Genomic DNA, 24,119 nt, shown 5'->3' on the forward strand with positions numbered 1-24,119 from the left:
ATGGAAATCAAAACCACAGTGAGATACCATATCATACCAGTTAGAATGGCGATCATTAAAAAGTCAGGAAACAACAGGTGCTGGAGAGAATGTGGAGAAATAGGAACACTTTTACACTGTTGGTGGGACTGTAAACTAGTTCAACCATTACGGAAGTCAGTGTGGCGATTCCTCAGGGATCTAGAACTGGAAATACCATTTGACCCAGCCATCCCATTACTGGGTATATACCCAAAGGATTATAAATCATGCTGCTATAAAGACACATGCACACGTATGTTTATTGCGGCACTATTCACAATAGCAAAGACTTGGAACCAACACAAATGTCCAACAATGATAGACTGGATTAAGAAAATGTAGCACATATACACCATGGAATACTAAGCAGCCATAAAAAATGATGAGTTCATGTCCTTTGTAGGGACATGGATGAAGCTGGATACCATCATTCTCAGGAAACTATCACAAGGCCAAAAAACCAAACACCACATTTTCTCACTCATAGGTGGGAATTGAACAATGAGAACACTTGGACACAGGAGGGGGAACATCACACACTGGGGCCTGTTGTGGGGTGGGGGGAGGGAGGAGGGATAGCATTAGGAGATATACCTAATGTAAATGACGAGTTAATGGGTGCAGCACACCAACATGGCACATGTATACATATGTAACAAACCTGCACGTTGTGCACATGTACCCTAGAACTTAAAGTATAATTTAAAAAAATGCTAACTAACAACATAAAGGCAGGCCATACACAAAACACTGATAAGAGTATGCCTTGAGCCAAGGGTATTCATTATCATGAGTAATCCAATTCTGTGAACCTGATGTTCAAATAAAAAAGAAATATAAAGGAAAAAAAAGTATAGTACATCTAAATTATAACAGCTATTTTTTTTTTTTTTTTTGAGACGGAGTGTCGCTCTGTCCCCCAGGCTGGAGTGCAGTGGCGTTCTCTGGGCTCACTGCAAGCTCCGCCTCCCTGGTTCATGCCATTCTCCTGCCTCAGGCTACCGAGTAGCTGAGACTACAGGGGCCCACCACCATGCTGGCTAATTTCTTTGTATTTTTTTAGTAGAGATGGGGTTTCACCGTGTTAGCCAGGATGGTCTTGATCTTCTGACCTCGTGATCCACCTGCCTTGGCCTCCCAAAGTGCTGAGATTACAGGCATGAGCCACCGCGCCTGGCATAACAGCTATTTTTTATTGCATACCATAAGCGTCACACCATGCTTGATTTTTTATTAATAATGCTTTTGAATTGTTAAAATATACATCACATGAAATTTACCATATTAATTCTTTTTAAGTATATAGTTCAGTAATGTTAATGCATTCACATTGTTGTGCAACTGATCTCCATAACTCATTTCATTTTACAAATCTAAAACTCCATATCAATTAAACAATAACTTTCCATTCCCTGTTTGCCCCATCCCCTGGCAACCACCAGTCTACATTCTGTCTCTATAAACTTGTTTGAAATACTTCATATACTGTGAGTTGTACAGTATTTCTATGTATGTGACTGGCTTATTTCATTTCTCATAATGTCCTCAAGGTCCAGCCATGTTGTAGCATGTATCAGAATTTTCTTTTTGAGGATAAGTAACTCCAAGGAAACATGTATTAGACTTTATCAATTCATTCATCAATGGACATGCAAGCTGCTGCTTCTACCTCTCAACTATTGTAAATAATGCCTCTATGAATATGGGTATATAAATATCTCTTCTAGAACCCTATTTTCAATTATTTCAGGTATATATGCCCAGAAGTGAAATTGCTAGAGCATATGGTAATTCTGTTTTAATTTTTTTCAGAAATTGCCATACTGTTGTCCATTTCAGCTATACCATTTTACATTCCCACCAACAGGGCACAAAGGTCACAATTTTTTAACATCCTTGCCAACACCTCTTATTTGTGTTTTACTAATAATGGCCATCCAAGTAAGTGTGAAGTTAATTCCTTTTTCCAGTTGTTAGTGTGTAAAACTGCAACTGATGTTTCAGTATTGATTTTGTATCTTGCAACTTTGCTGAATTCATTAATTACTTCCAACTGTGTGTGTGTGTTTGGGTGCACCACTCAGAATCTTTAAGATTTTCTAGGTATGCGATCATATCCTTTATGAACAAAGATAAATCTATTTCTTCCTTTCCAATTTGGATGCCTTTTGATTTCTTTTTCTTGTATAATTGCTCTGGCTAAGACTTCTAGCACTATGTTGAATTAAAATGGTGAAAATGGGCATCTTTGTCTTGTTCCTGATCAGTGGGGCAATTCTTCTGGATGAGTAAAGTGATTTATGTACTATGTTCTGCAGAACCCCAGCGTTCTTGGAATTTTCACTAGACTATAATCTCCAGGGTTGAGTGAGAAGTGTGTGAGTGTGCCTTCTAACACCACATCACACAGAATAGCTGTGTTTTTATCTTTTGCATATTGGGTTTATTTATAAAATTTAATAGAGTCAAAGAAGTTCACAACTCAAGAAACTAGGAAAGCCATTTGATTAGAACTGTCATCTGAGACAAGTGTGATGGTATATGCCTGCAGTTCCAGCTATTTGAGAGTCTGAGGCAGGAAAATCTCTTGAGTCCAGGAGTTTGAGTCCAGCCTGGGCAACATAATGAGACTCCATATCTATTTAAAAACAAAAACCAAAAACAAACAAACATTAAGAACATTGTTAACTAAAAGTCTCTAAAAACTAAAGTCTTTTACCCATGAAAGAAAAGGTATGAAAACATTGTCTTTCATTATTAGAGTAACAACATTCATGATCAGATACCTAAGTTCACTCTTGCATAATAGAGAACACAGTCCTGAGGGATTTGGACATAGACAGAAGATCTGGAGACATATTTCTTTGCTGAATAGCATGTGTCACTGTAATAGGGCAAGATATAAACACACTTGACTTAGAGAGACCACAAAAAAGTATTAGGAAGAGCAGCAAATTAAAAGTGTGCCAGATTTGCCTTACATATATCTTCCCTTTGAAATATTCTTTGCAGAAATAATTATAGCCTTGTTCAAGTAGGTTATGGTCTTTAAAAGGATGATGAGAAAAAACACAAGTAAAAATTCCAGTAGGAAATATAGTTATCATTCAGTATTCATGGGGGATTGGTGTCAGAAACCCTATAAATACCAAAATCTGCAGAAGCTGAAGTAAGTTCCTGGTATAAAATAATGGAGTGTTTGCATGTAACCTACACACACCCTCCTGTATACTTTAAATAAACTCTAGATTAGTTATAATATCTAACACAATGTTAATGCTATGTAAATAGTTGTTATACTGTATTGTTTAGGAAATAATGACAAGAAAAAAATGTCTGTACATATAGTACAGAGGCAATGATCCATTGTTTAAAATATTTTTGATCCACAGTTGGTTAAATCTATGGATGCAAAACCCACGAATACAATGGACCAGCTGTATTTGGAAAAATCAAAATAGGATAATCAGAGGAGGGTTAATTTTCAGAGCGGTTGTTAACACAGGGGAGCCACAAAGGATACTAATCTGGGGCTTATGATAAGTGAGCCGTTACTATTCCTAGTCAGGGAGAGATGAGTGGAGGGAGAAGGCAACTAACAGAGAGAAGAGAGTAGCAGAAGTTCCTCTGTGTTGCAAAGATCAGTGACCATTGGTAAAGGGTTACCCCAAGGCACCTGGCAGGGAGGAAGCTCAGGAAATAAATACTCTCACCTGACTCTTTCTCTTTCCAATCTCCTACCCAGTGGGCTCCTAGCTAATGGAAGCCAGCAGTAAATCAGAGGACCCAGCAAGCCTGTCATTGTAGTCTATGCTGGTGGCTTCCTAGGGTCACTGAGGGGGTTCGAGCAGGGTGAATAATGGAGGCGGAGGCACAAACAGCAGGATACTATGCAGAAAATAACTGGCATGATTTCAAAGGGCTGAAATGTGAGTATTCTCTCTGTCTCTCAATCTCTCTCTCTCTCTCTCTCTCTCTCTCTCTCTCTCTCTCTCTCTCTTTCTCTATCACTTTCTCCTCCCCCATCATGGATGTGAATAATAATAACAAATCTTTGGAAAAAATCACAACAAAATATTTACACAAGCAGTGAGTTTATAAATAGAAAATCGATAGCAATAAAAATTTTAAGAGACTATATATCAGATATGTTGTTTGTCCCTTGAAGGCTTTGTTGGCTATAAAACATGGACTGAGTCTGTGAGTGTGAGCCAGTGTGACAAATCCTCTCTTCTTAGGGACTAAACAGTGGGTTGACAACTCCATAACATACAGACAGCAATGTTGGTCAGTTTAGTGAAAAATCTGGTCTTCCTGTTGGTTACCTGAATAACTCAGGGAAACAAGCATTGTATATTTTTTTTCCTCTGAACAGCTATCCTATGAAAACCTGAAAAATAATAATAAAATATTAAATGTTCTAATGAGATTTTTAAAAATTATGATTGAAAACATTCCTGGGAGACAAGTCCTACCAGTTTTTAAGAAGTAAGTTTGCAGCCAGGAGCACAGGAAGGGAGTGGCAATCTTGACTAAGAATGAGGCTAAAATACAAACCCTTCTGTTTCTTTAGTCCCCATAGCCTTAAGCTGAGCCCCATCTCAGGCTGTAATGGGACATGGGGAAATCTGAGTCTAGCTGGAACACCTTAGCCCCATTTTTTTGTTTCCTACAAACCTATATTTAGTAATCTGGAGCCTTTGTGTCTGGATTGAATTTCCTAAGTGGTTCTGAAATTCACTGTCTGCATAACTGAGAAAAATAATTAACTTTATTTTGCCTTGGTTTCCTTACAATAAAATGGAGCTATTAAAACTATGAACTTGGCCAGGCGTGGCACCTCACATGCCTGTAATCCCAGTAATTTGGGAGGCTGAGGCAGCCAGATCACTTAAGCAAAGAATTCGCGACCAGCCTGGGTATCATGGCAAAACCCCGTCACTACAAAAAATACAAAAATTAGCTGGGCACGGTAGCACAGGCCTGTAGTCACAGCTACTTGGGAGGCTAAGGCTGGAAGATCACCTAAGCCTGGGAGGTCAAGGCTGCAGTAAGCTGGGATTGCTCCACTTCACTCCAGCCTGGGCAATAGAGTGAGACCCTGTCTCAAAAAAAAAAAAAAAAAAAAAAAAAAAAAAACAGAAACAGCTGGGCGCAGCAGCTCACACCTCTAATCCCAGCACTTCAGGAGGCCGAGGTGGGCAGATTACCTGAGGTCAGGAGTTTGAGACCAGTCTGGCCAACATGGTGAAACCCCGTCTCTACCAAAAATACAAAAATTAGCTGGGCATAGTGGCAGGCTCCTGTAATACCAGCTACTTCGGAGGCTGAGACAAGAGAATCACTTGAACCCGGTAGGTGGAGGTTGCAGTGAGCCGAGGTAACATGAGCGAGATTCTGTCTCAAGAAAAAGAAAAAGAAAAAAGAAAGAAAAAGAAAAGAAAACAGAAACAAACAAAAAACCTACAAACCTGATAGGCATTTGAAACAATTTAAAAAGGTAATCTATGTAAAGGCACATACATAGGGTTTAGTAGATATTTTGTCTATCATAAAAAAATAATAGTATTGCTTGACCAGGTTACTCCTCTGGTAAAAATAGAATCTGGATTTTCAACATATTTACAGACAACCACTGTTAATGACATGACTTCATTATATCTACTCTCAACTCTCCAAAGGCCACCAAAACAAACTATTCATAAATCAGCTAAGTTCATCAGACTCAACTACAGATGGGAAGAGTCACAACAAGATAGAGTCTTAAGAGTGTTTTCGAATGAAAGTCTAAGACAGACTATTTATAAGGTTGAGAGATTTGGTCTCAACTGATCTAAGACAAATCTCTCAAGGCAACGAATGAATTGGGAATGAGTAAAATTTGTCACTGAAGATCTCTTGCTAAAAACACAAACTAAATAAATGTACATTATGCCAGTTCTTTTTTTCTGTACAGATTGCATAATCAGCATGATATTCCAAGGTAATTAGCACATATTGATTCCTTAGCGTTTATTCCAATACAGTGCATGCTCACATTTTAAATGTTTTCTATTTTGAATTAATAGAAGTTACTAAAAGTATAAGTAGTGGGACCAAATGAGGATGGAGCTTCCTAAGTAAAGTTGATACTACTACAACATGCAGTGTGAATGGGTTTTTCAGCCATAGATCAGATGACTGATTGTGAGATGAAGAAATGAGAATTAAATGTGAATTTAATAAGAATATTTGGCTTTATTATGAGGAAAAAGAGAATAAATTGTTATAATCTTCCATTGAAATGCACTGCTTCTTATATTTTCTTGTACAATATAAAAACTCTGAAACAACATTGAATAATTTGAAAAAGTCCCTAATCTTCTAATAATTTTCAATACGAAAAAAAAGACAGAAATTTAAATTTTCAGTTATTAGAATCTAGAAATGTGAATGATTGCATACCTCTTATTACTGCCAATTTATTTTATCTGGCTTTGTTTCATTATATAATATTATATAAAACAAATTTCTCACTGAATTTTTTAATAGTTAAGGTCTTCTTGAAATATGTTGTAATCTTACTTAGATTGCCCTGTATGCATGCCATTCCACAAAAATGAACGTTAATCCCTGCTAAGAATATATGTTTCTCTGATACCTAGATTGTCTTCTCAGAACTGAATATAAATCAAATATCATAGGAATTAATTCCTACAACCCCGATTGTCTTCTCAGAACTGAATATAAATCATATATCATAGGAATTAATTTCTACAACCAATTCTGTCACTTTCATTCAAGCAGTGTGTCATTACCCAATATTTTAATTTTTGTTATTAAAGTTTGAGATAACTATTAAGGGAAAACAATTTTTTTATTCCTTCCAAAATAGTTAATTTCACTAAAAAGTCTGTAACCAAAAGAACGTGTAAATAGAACACACACACTGAACACCTAACTAAATCACCTAACAGGCATGGTGGTTTTTGCTTACAATTAGGGAAATTCTCAGTCAGAAAGGAAGGAAAAAAGCCTTTAAATTGAGACTGCTGTAAGCAAATCAAGGTCCATATAAATGTAATAATAAAAGCAACTATTGTGTTCGTGGCAATTATGAGCCTGATATGTGCTAGACACTTTCATGCTGTCTATGATTTTATTATTTTAAAAAGAGAGGAAACTTAGCCTCATAAAGGTGAATAACTTGCCCAACAGTATATATCCACGGTGTGATAGACAGAGCTTCAATTATATTCTGACCCTCAAAGCCATTTCCTGTTGTGTCGTACTACATTGTCTCAAAACCCTATTATGTGAATTCCGAAGTTTATACTTGGAGAGCAAAGAACGTTTCCCATGGACCAGATATAAACCATTTGGGTAAAAAGTCAGCCTACAGTTGCCTCACAGCCTGCCTGCCCAAGAGGGCCTCCCGGAGGAATGTGAAGATCTCAGTAGGAAAATAAAGAAAAAACAAAACAAAACAAAACAAAAAAACTAGGGACCATACTAGATGTCTATGAATTAAAATCAGAAGCAGATAACTGGAGGAGCCAATTTGCTCCTGATAGGAACCTATGAGTAACAGATGGCCAGTAATGGTGCTAGGGTTTGGTGGCCTTCAGAGATTTCATGAAAACTTCTCTCAAAAGAGAAAGAATCAGCTTTAAACAACTATCAGACCCAGAGGATGCCAATCCTAGATAATTACAAAGTACAAGTTAAGTAACGTTTTTCCTTCTGTGATAGACTGAATAATGTCTTCCTGTCCAAAGACGTACACACCCTAATCTCCAAAAACGCACATGGATTTTGTGGATGTGATTAAGTTACAGATGTTGAGATAAAAAGATTGTCCTGACTTATCCATGTGGGCCTAAGATCATTACTTGGGTCCTTATGCAAGGGAGGCAAGAGGTCAAAGGCAGAAGGAGATGCAACATCAGAAGTAGAGGTTGGATCTGGTGGAGAAACCTAGTGAGGGGAGGAAGAGGAGTTGAATTTTAGGTAGGGAATTAGGCAGGACAATAAAAATAAAGTAGTTCATGGCTTCTTCCAACCGTAGGTGTCTAGCCCAAAGAAGTTCCAGGGTGGCCTGGGTATATTAATTACTGAACTAATTAAGAAGTGACCAAAGGATATTTTGTTACCTAGGGGTTTGGGGTCTTGCACTGGACTTTACCCAGTGGTCTGAGATTGTCAAGATTGTACAAGAAATGGAGAAATGGAGCAAATAAATAAAGTCATTGTCTGATTATATCATATGAATCCTAATTTTCCAAAATTATAGTACCACATGTGAACAAGGCCCCCTTTGAATTAGGTGACTGAATTAGGTTGTCTCTTCATTCTCCAGGGCTTAGACTTCCTCCTACACTCCTATTTTCCTAACTCCTGCCAAGTCTTTGCAATTGCCTCCTTTCTCCAGTATCTGCTCCAGTGAGGTTCTCAGTGTCCAGGTTGCCCATATTTTGCCCTGACTACACTAGGTGTTACCAGCCTTTCATAATCCCTTTTGTTTATAAAAATAATAACTTTGTAATAATTGTCAAAGCATATTTTTTAAAACATTAAAAACAAAATTGTCATACACATAGTGGGCACATATCAAAGTTTTACTTAACTCAGTAAGGAGGAAGCTAGTAGAATGAAAAATGAAAACCAGGGATTTAATATGGTCAATAAAAAATGGTGCTGACATAGGATTGCTAAATTAGAGCAAAATGGGTTATACTTTACAGGGCAGTATAGCTATAACTTTGGGAGTCATCAATCATAATAAAACTAAAACAATTCGTGTACCTAATAAATTCTCTACAACTCACATTCTTAAAAGCAGAATTGTAAAATGCCCATGTACTAGTCAGTCGTGATTACTAAAGTCAAACAAAGTTACATTTTCTAAGAGTCATATGACTCTGAGGCAGGTATGTTAGAGAATGCTCTGGCATAATTTTAAAAGGTTGCATAATCATCTTTCTGCTTCATCTCCAAGATGAGAATAATTCTTTCTAACATCATAAGCAAATCAGTAAAGAATTTAAAATTTACTAAATTAAAATTACAAAATAAATACTGATTTCAAGGAGAGCAAAATTTACTAAATAATGATAAACTTCTGATTAAAACGAAATTTATGTTTACTTAATACTTATGCTAGATTGTGCCACATCAACTTCGTTAAACTGGGATTTATATTTTCCTGAATCTTCTTCTCTGAGTGGTGGCAGATGTGATTTGGAAGGTAGAGGTTTAATGGTAGCCATGATGCTCAGAAGGACATTGGGGTCAGTTAGGGTGATGCTCATTTGCAGAGGTGCCTAAAAGATCCCAACGCATCTTTACTGTCCTCTGTTGCCTGAGCAACTTGCCATCCCCACTGAGGGCCATGCTGAACAACAGCTTCTCCAGGCCCACAAACAAATGTTTGGCTACAATCTCATAGAAGTAATGACTACACAGAGGTAACAGCTTATTGTAGGCATCTCCATGGCATCCCCCTCTGCACAAACTTCATTGTCTGGGCAAAACGAGTATTTACCTTCAAGCTCTGACATATCCACACAGTACTTATCAGTGTTTTTGGCAGACAACTGATTAGTGACTCTGTCTGATCCCCTTCTCTCTGGTCCAGACTTCACTTCACTAGCTCCTCCGACATCCTTGTAAGGTCTAATCACTATAGTAAATCTCTTGTTCCCCAAATACTCAGACTGGCTCTGCTTTTCTGACTAAAGACAGACTGATGCATTCCTATTATTTTACAACTATGATCTCTCATTTCAACCCACTCAGATGAGATATTTCCAACCGTATTCTGACACAAGTCTATTCACTAAAATGATGATATGGTGATGATGATGATAACTAGCACTTGCTAGAAGCCTGGCATGATTGTAAATGTTTTGCTGCCAAATGTTCAAATGTTTTTCAACTCTCAGAGACTTTGTCCATTGTCTCTCAAAAGAATACCATGTTTTAGAATGTTAAAAATATTATTCTCAATCCTGGGTCATATTGGCATGAAAGGATCAGAGGAAAATCTAGTCAGACGGATGATGTGGGTAGCTAAGTGAATTTGGAGCCTGTTTTATTCGAGTAGTAGGGCAGTCCCTAGGTAACTATCATTACTGGTTTTCTCAAATATTAAGAACCAGTGTTAAAAAAGGATCATGCACACATTTTTGGCTCCAAAGTTGGAATAACAATACTTACTGGGAATTTGTCACATGTCAGGTACTTTGCAAAACTGTTTACATATAATACCTCATAAAACTTCCACAAAAAGTCCAATAAATAGGAATTGTCAAATTCTTTATTTGGGTGAAAAAAATGAGATTGATACAGATAACTTGCCCAAAGCCACACATTAAAATATATATAAAATTGTAATGGAAACTGCTAATTGTCTTCCTATATTTATTCTGTGAGTTTTAGCCAGACAGATATTTACAGTAATAATGACTTTATTCCCATCCTCTGTTGCAACTAGGTACTGCCATTTGGCTGTATTCTGGCCAATGGAGTCAAAGTCAAAGTGGAAGAAAATGGCCCTGCTTTTCTGATTGCTATAAGACAGATGTCACGGCTAGATCTCCAGCAGCTATCTTGAGTCATGAGGTAACCTTGGGAATGACAGTTGAACACAATGGAGCAATACGCCGTAAGAACCCCGAGTCCCTGGTCCCTGTGCGGAACCTTGCGCCAGTTTACTCACCCCATTTCCTACATAGAAATTTCCTGTTTTGGAAGCCCAGGTTCTTGTCTAGAGGAAACCAAAGTTTCCAAAATCTGGGAATCCATTTCCACTTCATTAGGGACAAATTTAAAAACACTTTTCTACTTTGACCCTGCAGGCTTGTTTTCAATTTAAGTCTGCAATAGGGGGAAAAAAAAAAGGTAATCCAATGAACATTGTCTCATTTCTTATTTAAAATACCAAGATCTATTCAGAACGGAATAATATAGAGAAAACAGCAAAATAATCTTATTAGAACTTGGTCAGACCTTGACCCCAGTGGGAGTTCTCCATACAAATCTCAAATCCAATCCTTGGCAACAGGTCCGGAAAGGCCCAATGGAGCCAGAAATCAATGTCTATAAAGATTCAGGTTGTTAATGGGATATAGATTCAGTTGCCTATATCTGTTTTCACTATTTTTTCTATCATTCTTAGATAAAATAAGGCTCAAATGATTTGTTTTTTAAGGTAGAGGCCCTTTTTCTACTGCCTCTTCTATGTGAAAGCAGATAGCTCTGTTGTTGCATATTTGACTTAATAGAGCTACTGCTTTTAATGTATTAATCCTTGCAAATGAAAACTGAGTTTAAAAGTCAGCCTGTCTGAAATGGAGCCTCCAAAACAATGAATAACAAATGTGCAGTAGATGTCATAATCCAACAGTCTGGCAGTGTGCACTTGTCTTCGTTTGTAAAGTCTCTTTATGTTCACATATGTCTGAGGGGCCCAACCAGGGTTACAGCAAAAATTAACCTGTCAAGAATTGCTCTCATTCTCAGGAGCTTAAGATTACAGCCTGGTTTCTAGTTTTTTTTAACTTTTAGAGCACCAGATGGCCTATTTCTACAGTAAAAACATCTTTAAGACCATTAGAAAAGTTGCCCATATTGGTATGGATTTAAGCCAAATTAAACTGGAAGACATAATACAAGAATTTCTGGGAGATGGTTTTATTTATTTACTTGCATGTAATCACCCTCTCGTTGTATTGAAATTACTCCTACTATGGTAACTGACAATGTGCTGAATTCAGCTCTGATTTTAAGAAAAAAAAATTTTTCTTTTCAACTAATATGAATACTCACATGCTTCACAAAGACCTTTCAGATTATTGTGTAGGCTCAGTCCTCTCTTCACATGCATTTGAGAAAACATATATTCTTGGTCAGATGGGAGGAGAAAAATATGTTTATTTTCCTGAATATATGCCTTCTCAATTTAAATTTGTGGAAAGCTTTTTTTTTTTTTCTTAATACTGGGAGTTGAAGCATTTGGGGAAAAAAAAAGTTATCTACTTGCAAAGAAGGATTGCAAGGGATCTAGACTTTAGCAGACTGGCTCACCTAATAAATATAAAACACGTGCTTTATGATAAAATTGTAAAATATTAACCAGATTACTGAGTTTAGATGTAGTCTACCCATAGTGGAAAACAACTTTCTCTCATAAATATCATACCCACAAATGTCTTTATATCATCAGATATCTGCATTGCAAAATTCAGGTAAAAAGCTGTTGTGTTAGGAAGTCAGAAGGTTAAGGAAAATGCCAGAAATTTTATTTATTTGGAAGATTAGAATTAGATAGGAAATATGCTTTACTGCTACTGCTGTTGCAGTTTGCTTTTTCTCTTTTTTTTTTTAATTTTTGGATTTATTTTCACATTCACAGTGATCATTTTCTCTGTTACTCAGAAGTGAAGTTCTCACTTATCCACAATGGCAGCAAAGAAGAGAAAAAGAAGAATGACATTCAGAGTGGTTTGAAGAAAAGAAGACAACCAAGGAAATGACGCGACAATTGGCATATAAAAAACTCAGCATTATCAGAAATACGGAGTAAGAAATAAATGCAAGAACATAATCCCCTGTGAAATTCCAGAAATGTGGGACAGGATTGAGACTGGCCACAAAAGGTAGACTGGAGACTTAAGCTATTTATTTGCATATGAATAAAGGGAAATTCCCCTGGAGCACTTAGGGATTAGACCATTATCCTAAGTGAAGTAACTCAGGAATGGAAAACCAAGCATCCTACGTTCCCACTTATAAATGGGAGCCAAGCTATGAGGATGCAAAGGCGTAAGAATGATACAATGGAATTTGGGGATTCTGGGGAAAGCGTGGGAGGGGAGTGAGGGGTAAAAGACTACACACTGGGTTCAGGGTACACTGCTGGGGTGATGGGTGCACCAAAATCTTAGAAATCACTACTAAAGACCTTACTCAGGTAACCAAACACCACCTATTCCCCAACAACCTATTGAAATTTTAAAAAAGGAATATTAGGGAGCTATAAAAAATATGCTTTCAAAGAGCATTTAATGAGATGGAAAAAGTATTATAAAATCAGATACAAAAATTGCATATACAGAATAATCTCAATTATATATATATAAATATACTCATAGGAAAATAGAAATGTGTCTAAATATCAACAGTATAGTATTCTTGGGCAGCAGAATCAAAGGTGACTGTTTTCTCCCTTATATATTTCCATGTTTTTCAAATTAAAATATACAGTCATTGATTAAAAAAATACTGAATCAGACAAATCAAAATCAAGGACTAGGCTATATAACAAGTGGCACACACTCCTCAAAAATATCAATGTCATGAAAGAAAAGGGAGGTAGGATATTATTCCATAGTAAAGATTCAAAAGACATGACAACTAAAAAAACAAAAAATACATGTTTTAGTTCCAGATTTCTGAAGATAATCTCTAAAGCCAAAGGAGCCTTGTACACAAATCATCAGAGAAGATTACTTTTCTGGAAAGGGGAAAGAAGGATGTTTATTGCCCTTTATCTTATTGCATAAAAAATCTATCTTGTAAATTCAAATATGTCTTATAATAATAAAAAAGCCAAATCTCTCCTTAGAAGAATTGTCCTAATGTGCACCTTGAGCTGGTCTTCACTTACTGATTTTTTCATCACCACTCCAAGTGGTAACATCAAGGATGGTGTTTTCTATCTCCACAAGTGAAATTAAGCATTTCTTCCTTTGTACATAATATTTGTGTGGTAGGAGTTCATAAAAGAGAAGGAAATGGGACAAGGTATATTAGTTAACATGATGTCTTGCTGCTTAACCAGACATTTCTCAGTGGCTTAGCATGATTTACTGGAAATCTATATTGGGGTCCATCCTAGTTTAATGGAGTGTTTATAGTGGAAACTTCCACTCTGGGACTCAGGGGCCTAGGTTGTTTCCATTTTATGAGTATGTCATCCCTAAGGCCTTCAGAATTCTTTGCCATGTTCTCAGAAGCTGGCCAGGAGATGGGGGAAGAAAAGATCATGCACAGAGAGACTTCATGGCTCCAGCCTTGGAGTGGCATATCCTTCCATTTGATATTTCATTGGCTATAACTCAGTCATATGACCCAACCTAAGTGGCCACAAGGAAGGATGGGATATGTAGTCTAGCTGTTCATCCAGAAAGAAAAATAAATGGCTTTTGTAAACATCTGGCTAGTCTCTGCTGCAACACAGCTTCTTTCTTCTTAGACATATATATTTAATAACTTTTTACAAAATGCCTTCAATTTCTGGAATAAAAGACATGTTTGTAGTCAAATCCAATAACTAAAAATGTTCCACCAGCAGCCATACTGTGTAATCATAGCTGTTTTGAATACTTCCTGCCTCCGCTCACCTCTTTTAATACTGACTGCACTCAGATTTTGAAAGATGTATTTAATAAAAGGACATCTGGCTCTTTCTAATAACTAAATTATCAAAATTTTATGCATGTATGTCATACCCTTGTGTGTTTACTTTGAAATAGGTTCAAGTGAAGTTCATTTGGGCAGAAAATGGACAGAAAAGCCATAATGACTTTATGCATTAATTAGCCTGGTCTAATGGTGATAGCATTGAATGAATCAGCAGTCCTGCTTATAATCCCTTTACGGCCCAGCTTGGCCACCGGCTGTATTTTTGAAAATTCAGGGCTCATTTTCTCTAGCTGTCATACAGAAATGATCCTAGGTTATTACAATTCTCTAAGCTCTAAAATGTGACAAACTCCAATGCTGCTGAAGATCTGCAGTGACTCAAGAGTGGAGGAGTGGAAGCATAAAATGTTACCCCAGGAGCTGGTGTTTCAAAAGGCTAGACTCATACCTACAACTAAAATGGTGTTTCAACCCTTGAATTGTCTGGTTAAAAAGGCTTGATGTCAGTGCTCAGGAATCTGCATTTTTAAATGCTTTGAAGTCAGTTCTACCTGTCCCACAGGAGAATGATGAATCTCTGTTTGCTCCAAAATGGAGTATGTGCATGCACTCATGCATAACATCATCCACTGGACTAGAATAAGAGAAGAAAAAATGGAAACCACTATGTATTTTCAATTTTTATGTAAAAATAAGAATGACATTAAACTCAGCTAATATTTAATATAATGCTTGATGCTGTCATGTCTACTCAGTTCCCTCTAACATAATGGAGAGAATTATCCTGAGGGAAAAGTGGGAGTCCCACAGCTTAGAAGGGACCCAGTTAAGTGGATTAATGGATTATACTATGTGCTTCTTATTAAGGCAATTCTTAGAAAAATGGGAAGAAGTCTTTAAAAGATTCTTCCAAGAAACTGGGGGTTGAACATAAACTCATATATATATATATACACACACACACACACACACACACACATATATATGTATATACACATATATATACACACACATATATATACACACACATACACACACACACACAAGTGATCAGTCATAAAATGACAGATTTGACTTCTGTTTTTGATAGCCACAATGGAGGAAGGAGAGAGGAGAGTAATGATCTAATCAGCAGACTAGTATGTTACCTAGCAAGTATTTGGGGGAAAAAATAAAGGTTCTTCTTTCACTCTTTTAATGTAGGAAGACTTTTTTTTAATGATTGAAGAAGTAATTGCATTTCTAAATAAATCCGGGCTATGGGAAGATCATTCTGAAAATAGACGTTCAGAGAAGTTTCCATCACTACATGATTCTCATGCAGAAAGCAAGTCGTGTGTGCAATGTATAAAATCTCTGAAAAAAATTACTCTGTGTAAAGGTTAATTTTACATGCCAACTTGCCTGAGTTAAAGAGATGCCTAGATAACTAGAAAGCATTATTTCTGGGTGTGTATGTGAAGGTGTTTCTGGAAGAAATTAGTATTATCTTTCCTCACTGATATGGGCAGGTATTTTACCATCCATTGAGGGGCCAGATACAAGAAAAAGGTAAAAGAAGGACATCCATTTTTTCTGCATTTGGACTGGTTCTCAGGCCTTCAGACTGTGGCTGAATTTCCACTGACTTTCCTGGTTCTCTACCTTGCAGATGGTATATAGCAGGACACTTGGCATTTATAATCTTGTGATCCAATGTCCATAATGACTCTCCTCTTATATATGCAGTCGACCCTCCCTATCCATGGGTTCTACATTCATAGATTCAACCAATCACAGATAAAAAATATTCAGGATAAAAAAGGATGGTTGCATCTGTACTGAACAAGTACAGACATTTTTCTTGTCATTATTCCTAAACAATACTGTATAACAACCATTTACGTAGCATCTACATTTTATTAGGTATTATAAATAATCAAGAGATGATTAAAGGTATACAAGAGGATGTGTGTAGTTACATGAAAATACTACATCATTATATATCAGGGACTTGAGCATCTTTGGGTTTTGGCATCCATGTGGTTCTGGGTGGAACCAATTCTCTGCAGATATTGAGGAATGACTGTATGAATATCCTATTCATTCTGTTTCTCTAGGAAAATCTGACTAATAAATTTGGAGATAAAATTTTCTAACTCATTTAAAAATTTTCCAAGTGAGTTTCAGTGGATTTCGAACTTATTAATAAAATTGTACACATCTAATTATTTTGTATTAATAACTAATTGACCTTGAGGGCTACATAGACATACTAATAAAATCACCAAGCAGACAAACCCCTTAATTTGTGCCTGATTGTTTTTTAAAAAAGTATCCTGAATTAGTAAGTAAGGATAATCAACGATACATTTCTTTTACTTGGGTTTGCATACATTTGTGGGAATCTTCATCAGCTTATGATAGCCCATAGAAATAATTGTCACAGAAAAGTTACATAGGAATTAGGGGAAAAATCCTGATTTACATTTATGCACATTCCATCCCCCCAAAAAGTAAGTTTCTCCAGATTCATGTTTATTTTTGGTGACTGCAAATAACTAAAATTTAAAATTGCTTCTTATGTTGTTTTCCCTTTATACTTATTTTAGTTTCTGTTTTCATTTTTATTTAAAATTTCCATAATAATTGGAACAGAAATACCTAGAAATTACTGGAAATTTCACAGGATTTTTCGAGTGTCGCTTCAACTTCTGGAAACTTCTGTGTCCACTAGTGCCTCTGCTTGAGTTTCACTCACGCCCACTCGGGGTCCAGCGGGCTGCGCTCGGTTTGCACTACCAGCCCAGATCCCATGCCCACCGAGGGTGGGCTAGGCGTGGAGTGGCGAGGGGTGTGTGAGCAAACAAGCGCAGAATCCGGCCACGGCACACAGCCAGGCGCACCAGCTGCTGAAGTGAGGCAGGCAGCTCCAGACACCGACCGGCACAAGCACTGGCTCCATGCAAGGCTGTGACTGGACCAGGTATACTGCCAGCGGCTTCTGCTGTGGGCGCCGGTGTCTGGACAAGGGGAGCGCTGTGGTGCCTGGAAACCAGGAGACACCAGCAACCACGGAGCCCCAAGGGGTTGCGGGGAACGCGGGTGGGGCGGGGGTGAGAGTGGGAGCGGGGGCGGGGCCTCTCTCCTTCCTGCCGCCCGCAGCTTGGCGAATGGAGTAGGGGTAGGGGGTATGTTTTCAGCCCGTTTGTGTTATAGCTCATTCAGTCTGTCTTGCTCCAGCCCATGGCTCCTGGACTGGCCTGGCCCTGCCACCACTTCCCCTCACGTGGGGCGGCTGCCCTATGCCGGCAGAGGGCAACAGGACTATAGTGTTACAGCCCTAGCTCGGGGATTCCCAAGGTCTGGGGTCCCAGAAAGGTCCCTGCTCTTCACTCCTGCAGCCCCACAAACAGGAGCGTGTCACCGCCCGCAGCTTGGTGAGCCAGCCAAGAACGTGTTACAGCCCCTTTTGCTGTGACCCACAGCTCAGGGAGCCAGCCAGGAGTATGTTACACTCCCTTTTGCTACAGCCCGCACCACGGCAGGCGCTGGTCAGGAAATTGTTACAACCCTTTTAGCGCCCACCGTTTGGCGAGTCCCAAGTTCTTGTTCCATATCCAGGAAGAATGAGGTTACTTGGACAACTGGAGGGTGCCCAAGGTGGAGAAGAGTTTTATTTAGTGACAGAACAGCTCTCAGTGGAGAGGAGACCCAAAGTGGGTAGCTCCTACCTGCTGGCAGGTAGTCCCAATGTGTGTTTGAGTACAGCTGAATCTCGTTGTTTGTTTGTCTTTTTAATTTTTTTGAGACAGCGTTTCACTCTTGTTGCCCAGGTTGGAGTGCAATGGCAGTGGCTCACTGCAACCTCCGCCTCCCAGGTTCAAGTGATTCTCCTGCCTCAGCCTCTCAAGTAGCTGGGATTACAAGTGCCCACAGCCATGCCTGGCTAATTTTTGGGTTTTTAGTAGAGACGGGGTTTCACCATGGTGGCCAGGCTGGTCCCCAACTCCTGCCCTCTGGTGATCCACATGCCTCGGCCTCAAATCTGGGGTTTTTATGGGCTCAAAATGGAGGAAGTGTGTGCTGATTGGGCCATGGGCGGACCTGGAAAAAGCATCATCTGATTGGCTGAAAGGCATCAAGGAAGTTCTCACTGTAGGTTGTGGACTACACCCTGAACTGGCACCCTAGTTTTCAGGTGTAGGTTGTCTCTATCCTGAAGGTCAGGCTTCACCAGGGACCCACCCTGTCTGCCTAGGAATTTATCTGCCTCCAACCACTATCAAAAATAGATATATTTACTGTAAGAACATGCTAAGTGGCCACATGCTCAAATATTTTTACCGATATATGAGAGTAATCAAAATCCTGGAGATACAACATTGAGACTACAAAGAAGCATGTTCCAGCTTACACAGTAGAAGAGTTTGTATGATACATTAAATATCATTGGCCTCTGTATCTAACCCTTACTCCCTAAATATCTTACTTCAACTGCTTTCATCTTGCAAACTTACCCAATTTCCTTTATGGAGATAGTAAAATAATATACAAATGAATTCGTGTAATAATCTTATCCAACTCACTGGTCCTTTCAAAGAAACCCAAAACAAGTTCCTTGAAAATCAAGTATGGTACCTGATTAAATCATAGTTATATGCTAGACAGACATTTTTAACGTAATTATGAATTATGATTCTTTCAGCATCTAAATTTTAGCCTGCATTTACAATGTGAAAACCAAACTGCTGCATTATGAAGAACAATAATAGTAATAAGCATAATGATTATATATCATGACATTTCACACATTTAAAATAACCTAATTCTCTGTCTAGGAAAACTGCAGCTTCAAAGACTTGAGCCCTGCATTTAAAATCAAAAGACTTACTTTTGTTATGATTTTATTGTCTAACTGGAGACAAACCATTCCCCCACCTCTGCTGTAGTTTCTTCACAGGGAAATTGAGGATATCCACTCTGCCACATTGCAAGGAATTGTTGAAAGGATCAAATACTATTCACATGCTTCATATAAGCTATAGTAATTTATTCATATAACATAGTATTGTTATTTGATCACATGGCCCATGTACAGAGTTTAGACATGAGGCTGTAGAAATATAAAGAACAGAAAGATATATAAAGAATGGGAATATAAAACTTATAATGCTCAGTCAAAAAAGGCATAGTTTAGATGGTCAAATGTTATGATGGGTTAAGTCCCAGTCATGTTCAAGCCTGTGAAGTATATACACTGCATTAGTGGCTCAACTAATATTTTGTATTTGAATACTAAATGAAGCTGACATTGGCAAGTAATCAGGGCATTTATTACACAATCACTTACCTAGAAAATCAATAAGAATTCAAAACGGACTCATTGGCTGTTATTTTTGAAAGTTTGCTGTCCTAGGTTGTAATCATTATGTTTAACAGTGATTATGAAACAAGTCACACAGGTAATTTCTCTAAATTATTTAGCTTCACAAAGATAGATCATAATTTGTCTGTATTTTGCATTTTTACAGACATTTGCCTCTTTAAATCCCAGGAAGTTTTGTAGAGTTCAGTTGAGCCTGTATATCACATTACTCAGTACCTGTAGTAAACAGCAATATAATTCACTATCAGTTCATAAATATTATTTTGCCTAATTTTATATAACATTAAGGGCTTCTGTTGGGCAACTGTTTTGGAATAATAAGAGTTGAGCTAATATTGATCATAAAAGAAGAAAAAGAGAATAAATATTTGAAACAGACCTTTTTCTGTAAGTACCAGATAGTAAATATTTTCAGCGTCTCATACAGTCTTCGCTGCAACCACTCAACTCTGGCATTGTTGTATTAAAGCAGCTACAGACAATACATAAACAAATGGGCATGGCTGTGTTCCAATAAAACTTTATTTACAAAAAGAAACAATAGACCAGATTTGGACTGCAGAACATATTTTGCTAACCCTGATCTAAAGATTATTTGATCAAGTGCAGTGGCTCACACCTGTAGTCCCAGCACTTTGGGAGTCCAAGTCCAGAGGATTGCTTGAAGCCAAGAGTTTGAAATGAGTTTGGGCAACGTAGCAGACCTCATCTCTACAAAATTCTTTTTAAAGCCAGATGTGATGGTGCATGCCTGTAGTCCTAGCTACTTGGGAGATGGAGGTGGGAGGATCTCCTGAGCCCAGGAGTTCAAGGCTGCAATGGGCTCTGATTGCATACCTGCATTCCAGCTTGGGTGACAGAGCAAGACTCTGTCTTTGAAAAATAAAAATAAATAAATAACATTTTTAAAAAATTATTTGAGAGCACTACCAGGCATTGAGTTAATGAGTTTTGTAGATTACTTTATCCTTTTGTTAAAATTAGTTCTTGTCTATTCTAAAATTAACTGCTTTATATTTTAACTATTGACACCCATTTCTACTTTTCTTGTATTTATTAGACATTTTTTAAAAGATATTTATCTTCTTTATAATACTTAATCTCACTTGTATTAGCTTTCTGCCCATAGTATGTTGTATTTAGCTATAAAACATAGCATATAAACCAAGAGCTTCAGCAAGGCATTATGCTGAAAGGAGTAAGAAGTAAAGATGCTTTTCTTCTTAGAATTCAAATTCAGGAAATAAAATGGTACAGACAGAAAAGATATGAGGGACACTCAACAACAATTAATAATTTTTATAAAGGTGAAACCGGCCCAGTTGTCCCATAGACAGTTTTGTTGTTGTTGTTGTTTGAAGAAACAGAGAAAGTAACCCTTCTGGTCTTAAAGCTTGAAACTTACATTTGTTTCATGAGTTCCTTCCTCAGGAAATTACCCTGAGGCCTCTCAAAAATGATCAAAGAACTGAAACTCACCAGATCACTGCATCCAGACAATGAGATGCCAGAACCCTCATTCATCGTGATTGCTTCCTTACCACGCCCCAGTTTTGGTTTTCCCACACACAGTTACATTTCTTCCCTGATACACAAACCCTAATTTTAGCAGGTCAGGGAGATAGATTTGCGACTGATCTCCCGTCTCCTTGGCTGCAGCACTGATTAAACCCTTCTTCCCTAGCAATGCTCATTGTCTCAGTGATTGGCTTTCTGTGGGGCCAGCAGCAGGCCCACCAAACCCCTGGTGTTAAGGTAACAAAGGTAGTAGAAACATTTATTCTAACACTTTTAAAAGACTAAGGAAGACTTTATTCAAGACTATTGCATGGGGCTATTGCAATAGATGAGAGAGATTGGGATTACCAAATACAACAAGAACAAGTGGAGTCATTGGAATACAGCCAATGACTAATGTGAGGGGGTCAGTGGAGAGAAATTTCCTGAGGGTAAATAACTAAGACATCAAGAGTAGAGGTATTCTTGCTAAACACACCAAATAAGATTATTGCTAAAGACAGGCCAAGGACTTAGACATCAAGGGTAGGGGATGAAAAAGGGTGATTAGATATCAAGGATAGAGAGACTTAATAAACAAACTTAGCAGGATTCTTGCTAAAACTTACTAGGTAAACCAAAGACAGGACAGGGGTCAAGGTCAAGGCCAAGTTGAAAAGCTCAGCGCTTTTAGACCTACCTAAAGTCTGGCTAAGAAGAGGGTCTTTGTCAGAACTAATAGGCCAAAAGAGAAGATAAACTGAAAATCCAATGATGATACAGTCATATAAAAAATAATCTAGCAGACAGTCTCTCAGGCTTCCAATGCGAATATTTTTTAACACAACGTTTTCCACAGATTTTTAAATAATTGCTGCAGAAGAGATTCTTTTTAATATTATGGAAATGGAAGATAATATACCTAATTGCAGATACATGTAATCTGTGCATTTTAGCCTTTTTAATTTTACCTCTGTTTTATTTTTGTTACTTCCTTTCATTTTTATCACACTCAAAATATTTCATTTTTACCAAAGGTGATATCTGAATTGACTGTCACTACGTATTTTTCTAAACACATTTTCTTACAACTATTTAGATAAATCAGACATTGAGCCATATTTTCCATATTTTATATTTTACACTACCATATTTTCATATTATATTCAATATAAATGTACAAAATTTTCATGTAAAAATTAATTTAAAAAATTTACATTACTCGTTTTCAATTTTGATAACACTTTCTAGGATGTAGACATCCTACTACACCAAGACGATTCAGCAACTTTAAAATAAAACCACTAAGAATCTTTAATGTTGTCAAAATAATGTCTTCTTATGGGAAGAAGCTGTCAGTGGCATCTCACACTTATCTCTTTGGCACCTCTCTTTGGATATTGAGAAAAGCTTTCCTAATTGGCTGTGTGGGAGCTTGGACTTGGTATTTAGATCAGAACCTGCCAGGACTGAGCAGGATTATAATGAGTATTATAATCCTGACTCTTATTAAATGCTTTTTTTTCCAGAAGAGTTCCTTTAACAACTCAAATAACTATGATGGGCAGACTTTGAACTTAAAGAAAAGAACACTTAAATGCACTTCCCCAGCAAAGAGACATTTAATTTTTCTTACACGAAGGCTTGAATTACCCATTTTGCTTCCATTATAAGCATCACAGTCATAATAACTGAGTTTTAAAGGCTTAGATTGTGTAACTTAATTTTGTTTTGTGTTTCTCTCGGTTGCTAGATCTCCACATGAGCACGTACTTCGTAGAGAAACTAATTTTTCCGGTGCCATACACGCTGTCTTGGCTTATCCTAATAGCTTTTATTAGGTGGTATAGTATTTTTATTGTGATAAAAAACACATAACAAAATATATCCTCTTAGCAGTTTTTAAGTGTACAGTGCAGTATGATTAACTATAAATACATTGCTGTACAACTGATCTCTAAAAAGTTTTTCCTCTTTCATGACTGAAACTCTACATCCATTGAACAACTCTCTGTTTTCTCCTCCCCCACCAGCCCCATTGTACTTTCTGTTTCTATCAGTAAGATTACTTTAGATACCCCGCCTTTGTGGAATCATACAATATTTGTCATTTTGTGACTGGCTTATTTCACTTAGCATAATGTCCTCAAGGTTCATCCATATTGTTGCATATAACAGGATTTCCTTTCATTTTATTTCATTCTATTTTATCTTATTTTTGAGATGGAGTTTCAGTTTTGTCGCCCAGGCTGGAGTGCAATGGCATGATCTTGGCCCACTGCAACCTCCACCTCCCAAGTTCAAGTGATTCTCCTTCCTCAGCCTCCTGAGTAGCTGGGATTAAAGGTGCCTGCCACCACGCCTGGCTAATTTTTGTATTTTTAGTAGAGACGGGGTTTCACCATGTTGGCCAAGCTGGTCTGGAACTCCTGACCTCAGGTAATCCACCCACCTCAGCCTCCCAAAGCACTGGGATTACAGGCATGAGCCACCACACCCTGCTGTTCCTCTTCTTTTAAAACTAAACATTACACTGTATGTATATAGCACATTTTTTCATTCATCTGTCAAGGAACATTTGGGCTGTTTCCACATCTTGGCTATTGTGAATAATGCGATAAATATGGCTATGCAAGTATCTCTTCAAGATCCTGTTTTCAATTCTTTTAGATATATACCTAGAAGTGAGATTTCTGGATCATATGGTAGTTTGATTTTGAATGTTTTGAGGAATAACTTTACTGTTTTCTACAGCAGGCATACGATTTTACAATGCCAACAAGAGTGTACACGTGTTTTAATTTCTCCACATCATCACCAACACTTG

At 37.6% G+C, this 24,119-nt stretch overlaps 1 long non-coding RNA gene across 1 annotated transcript; it reads right to left on the bottom strand.

The window, feature by feature from the left end:
- Positions 1 to 2,458: 2,458 nt before the first annotated feature.
- Positions 2,459 to 17,410, bottom strand: LOC134757538 (uncharacterized). The gene is made up of 2 exons (XR_010131672.1): positions 17,071 to 17,410; positions 2,459 to 2,659 (listed from the first exon to the last, which is right to left on the bottom strand). It is a non-coding gene; the product is annotated as an uncharacterized lncRNA (long non-coding RNA).
- Positions 17,411 to 24,119: the final 6,709 nt, after the last annotated feature.

Source organism: Gorilla gorilla, chromosome 19, assembly GCF_029281585.2.
Source record: "Gorilla gorilla gorilla isolate KB3781 chromosome 19, NHGRI_mGorGor1-v2.1_pri, whole genome shotgun sequence".
NCBI classification, from domain to species: Eukaryota; Metazoa; Chordata; class Mammalia; order Primates; family Hominidae; genus Gorilla; species Gorilla gorilla.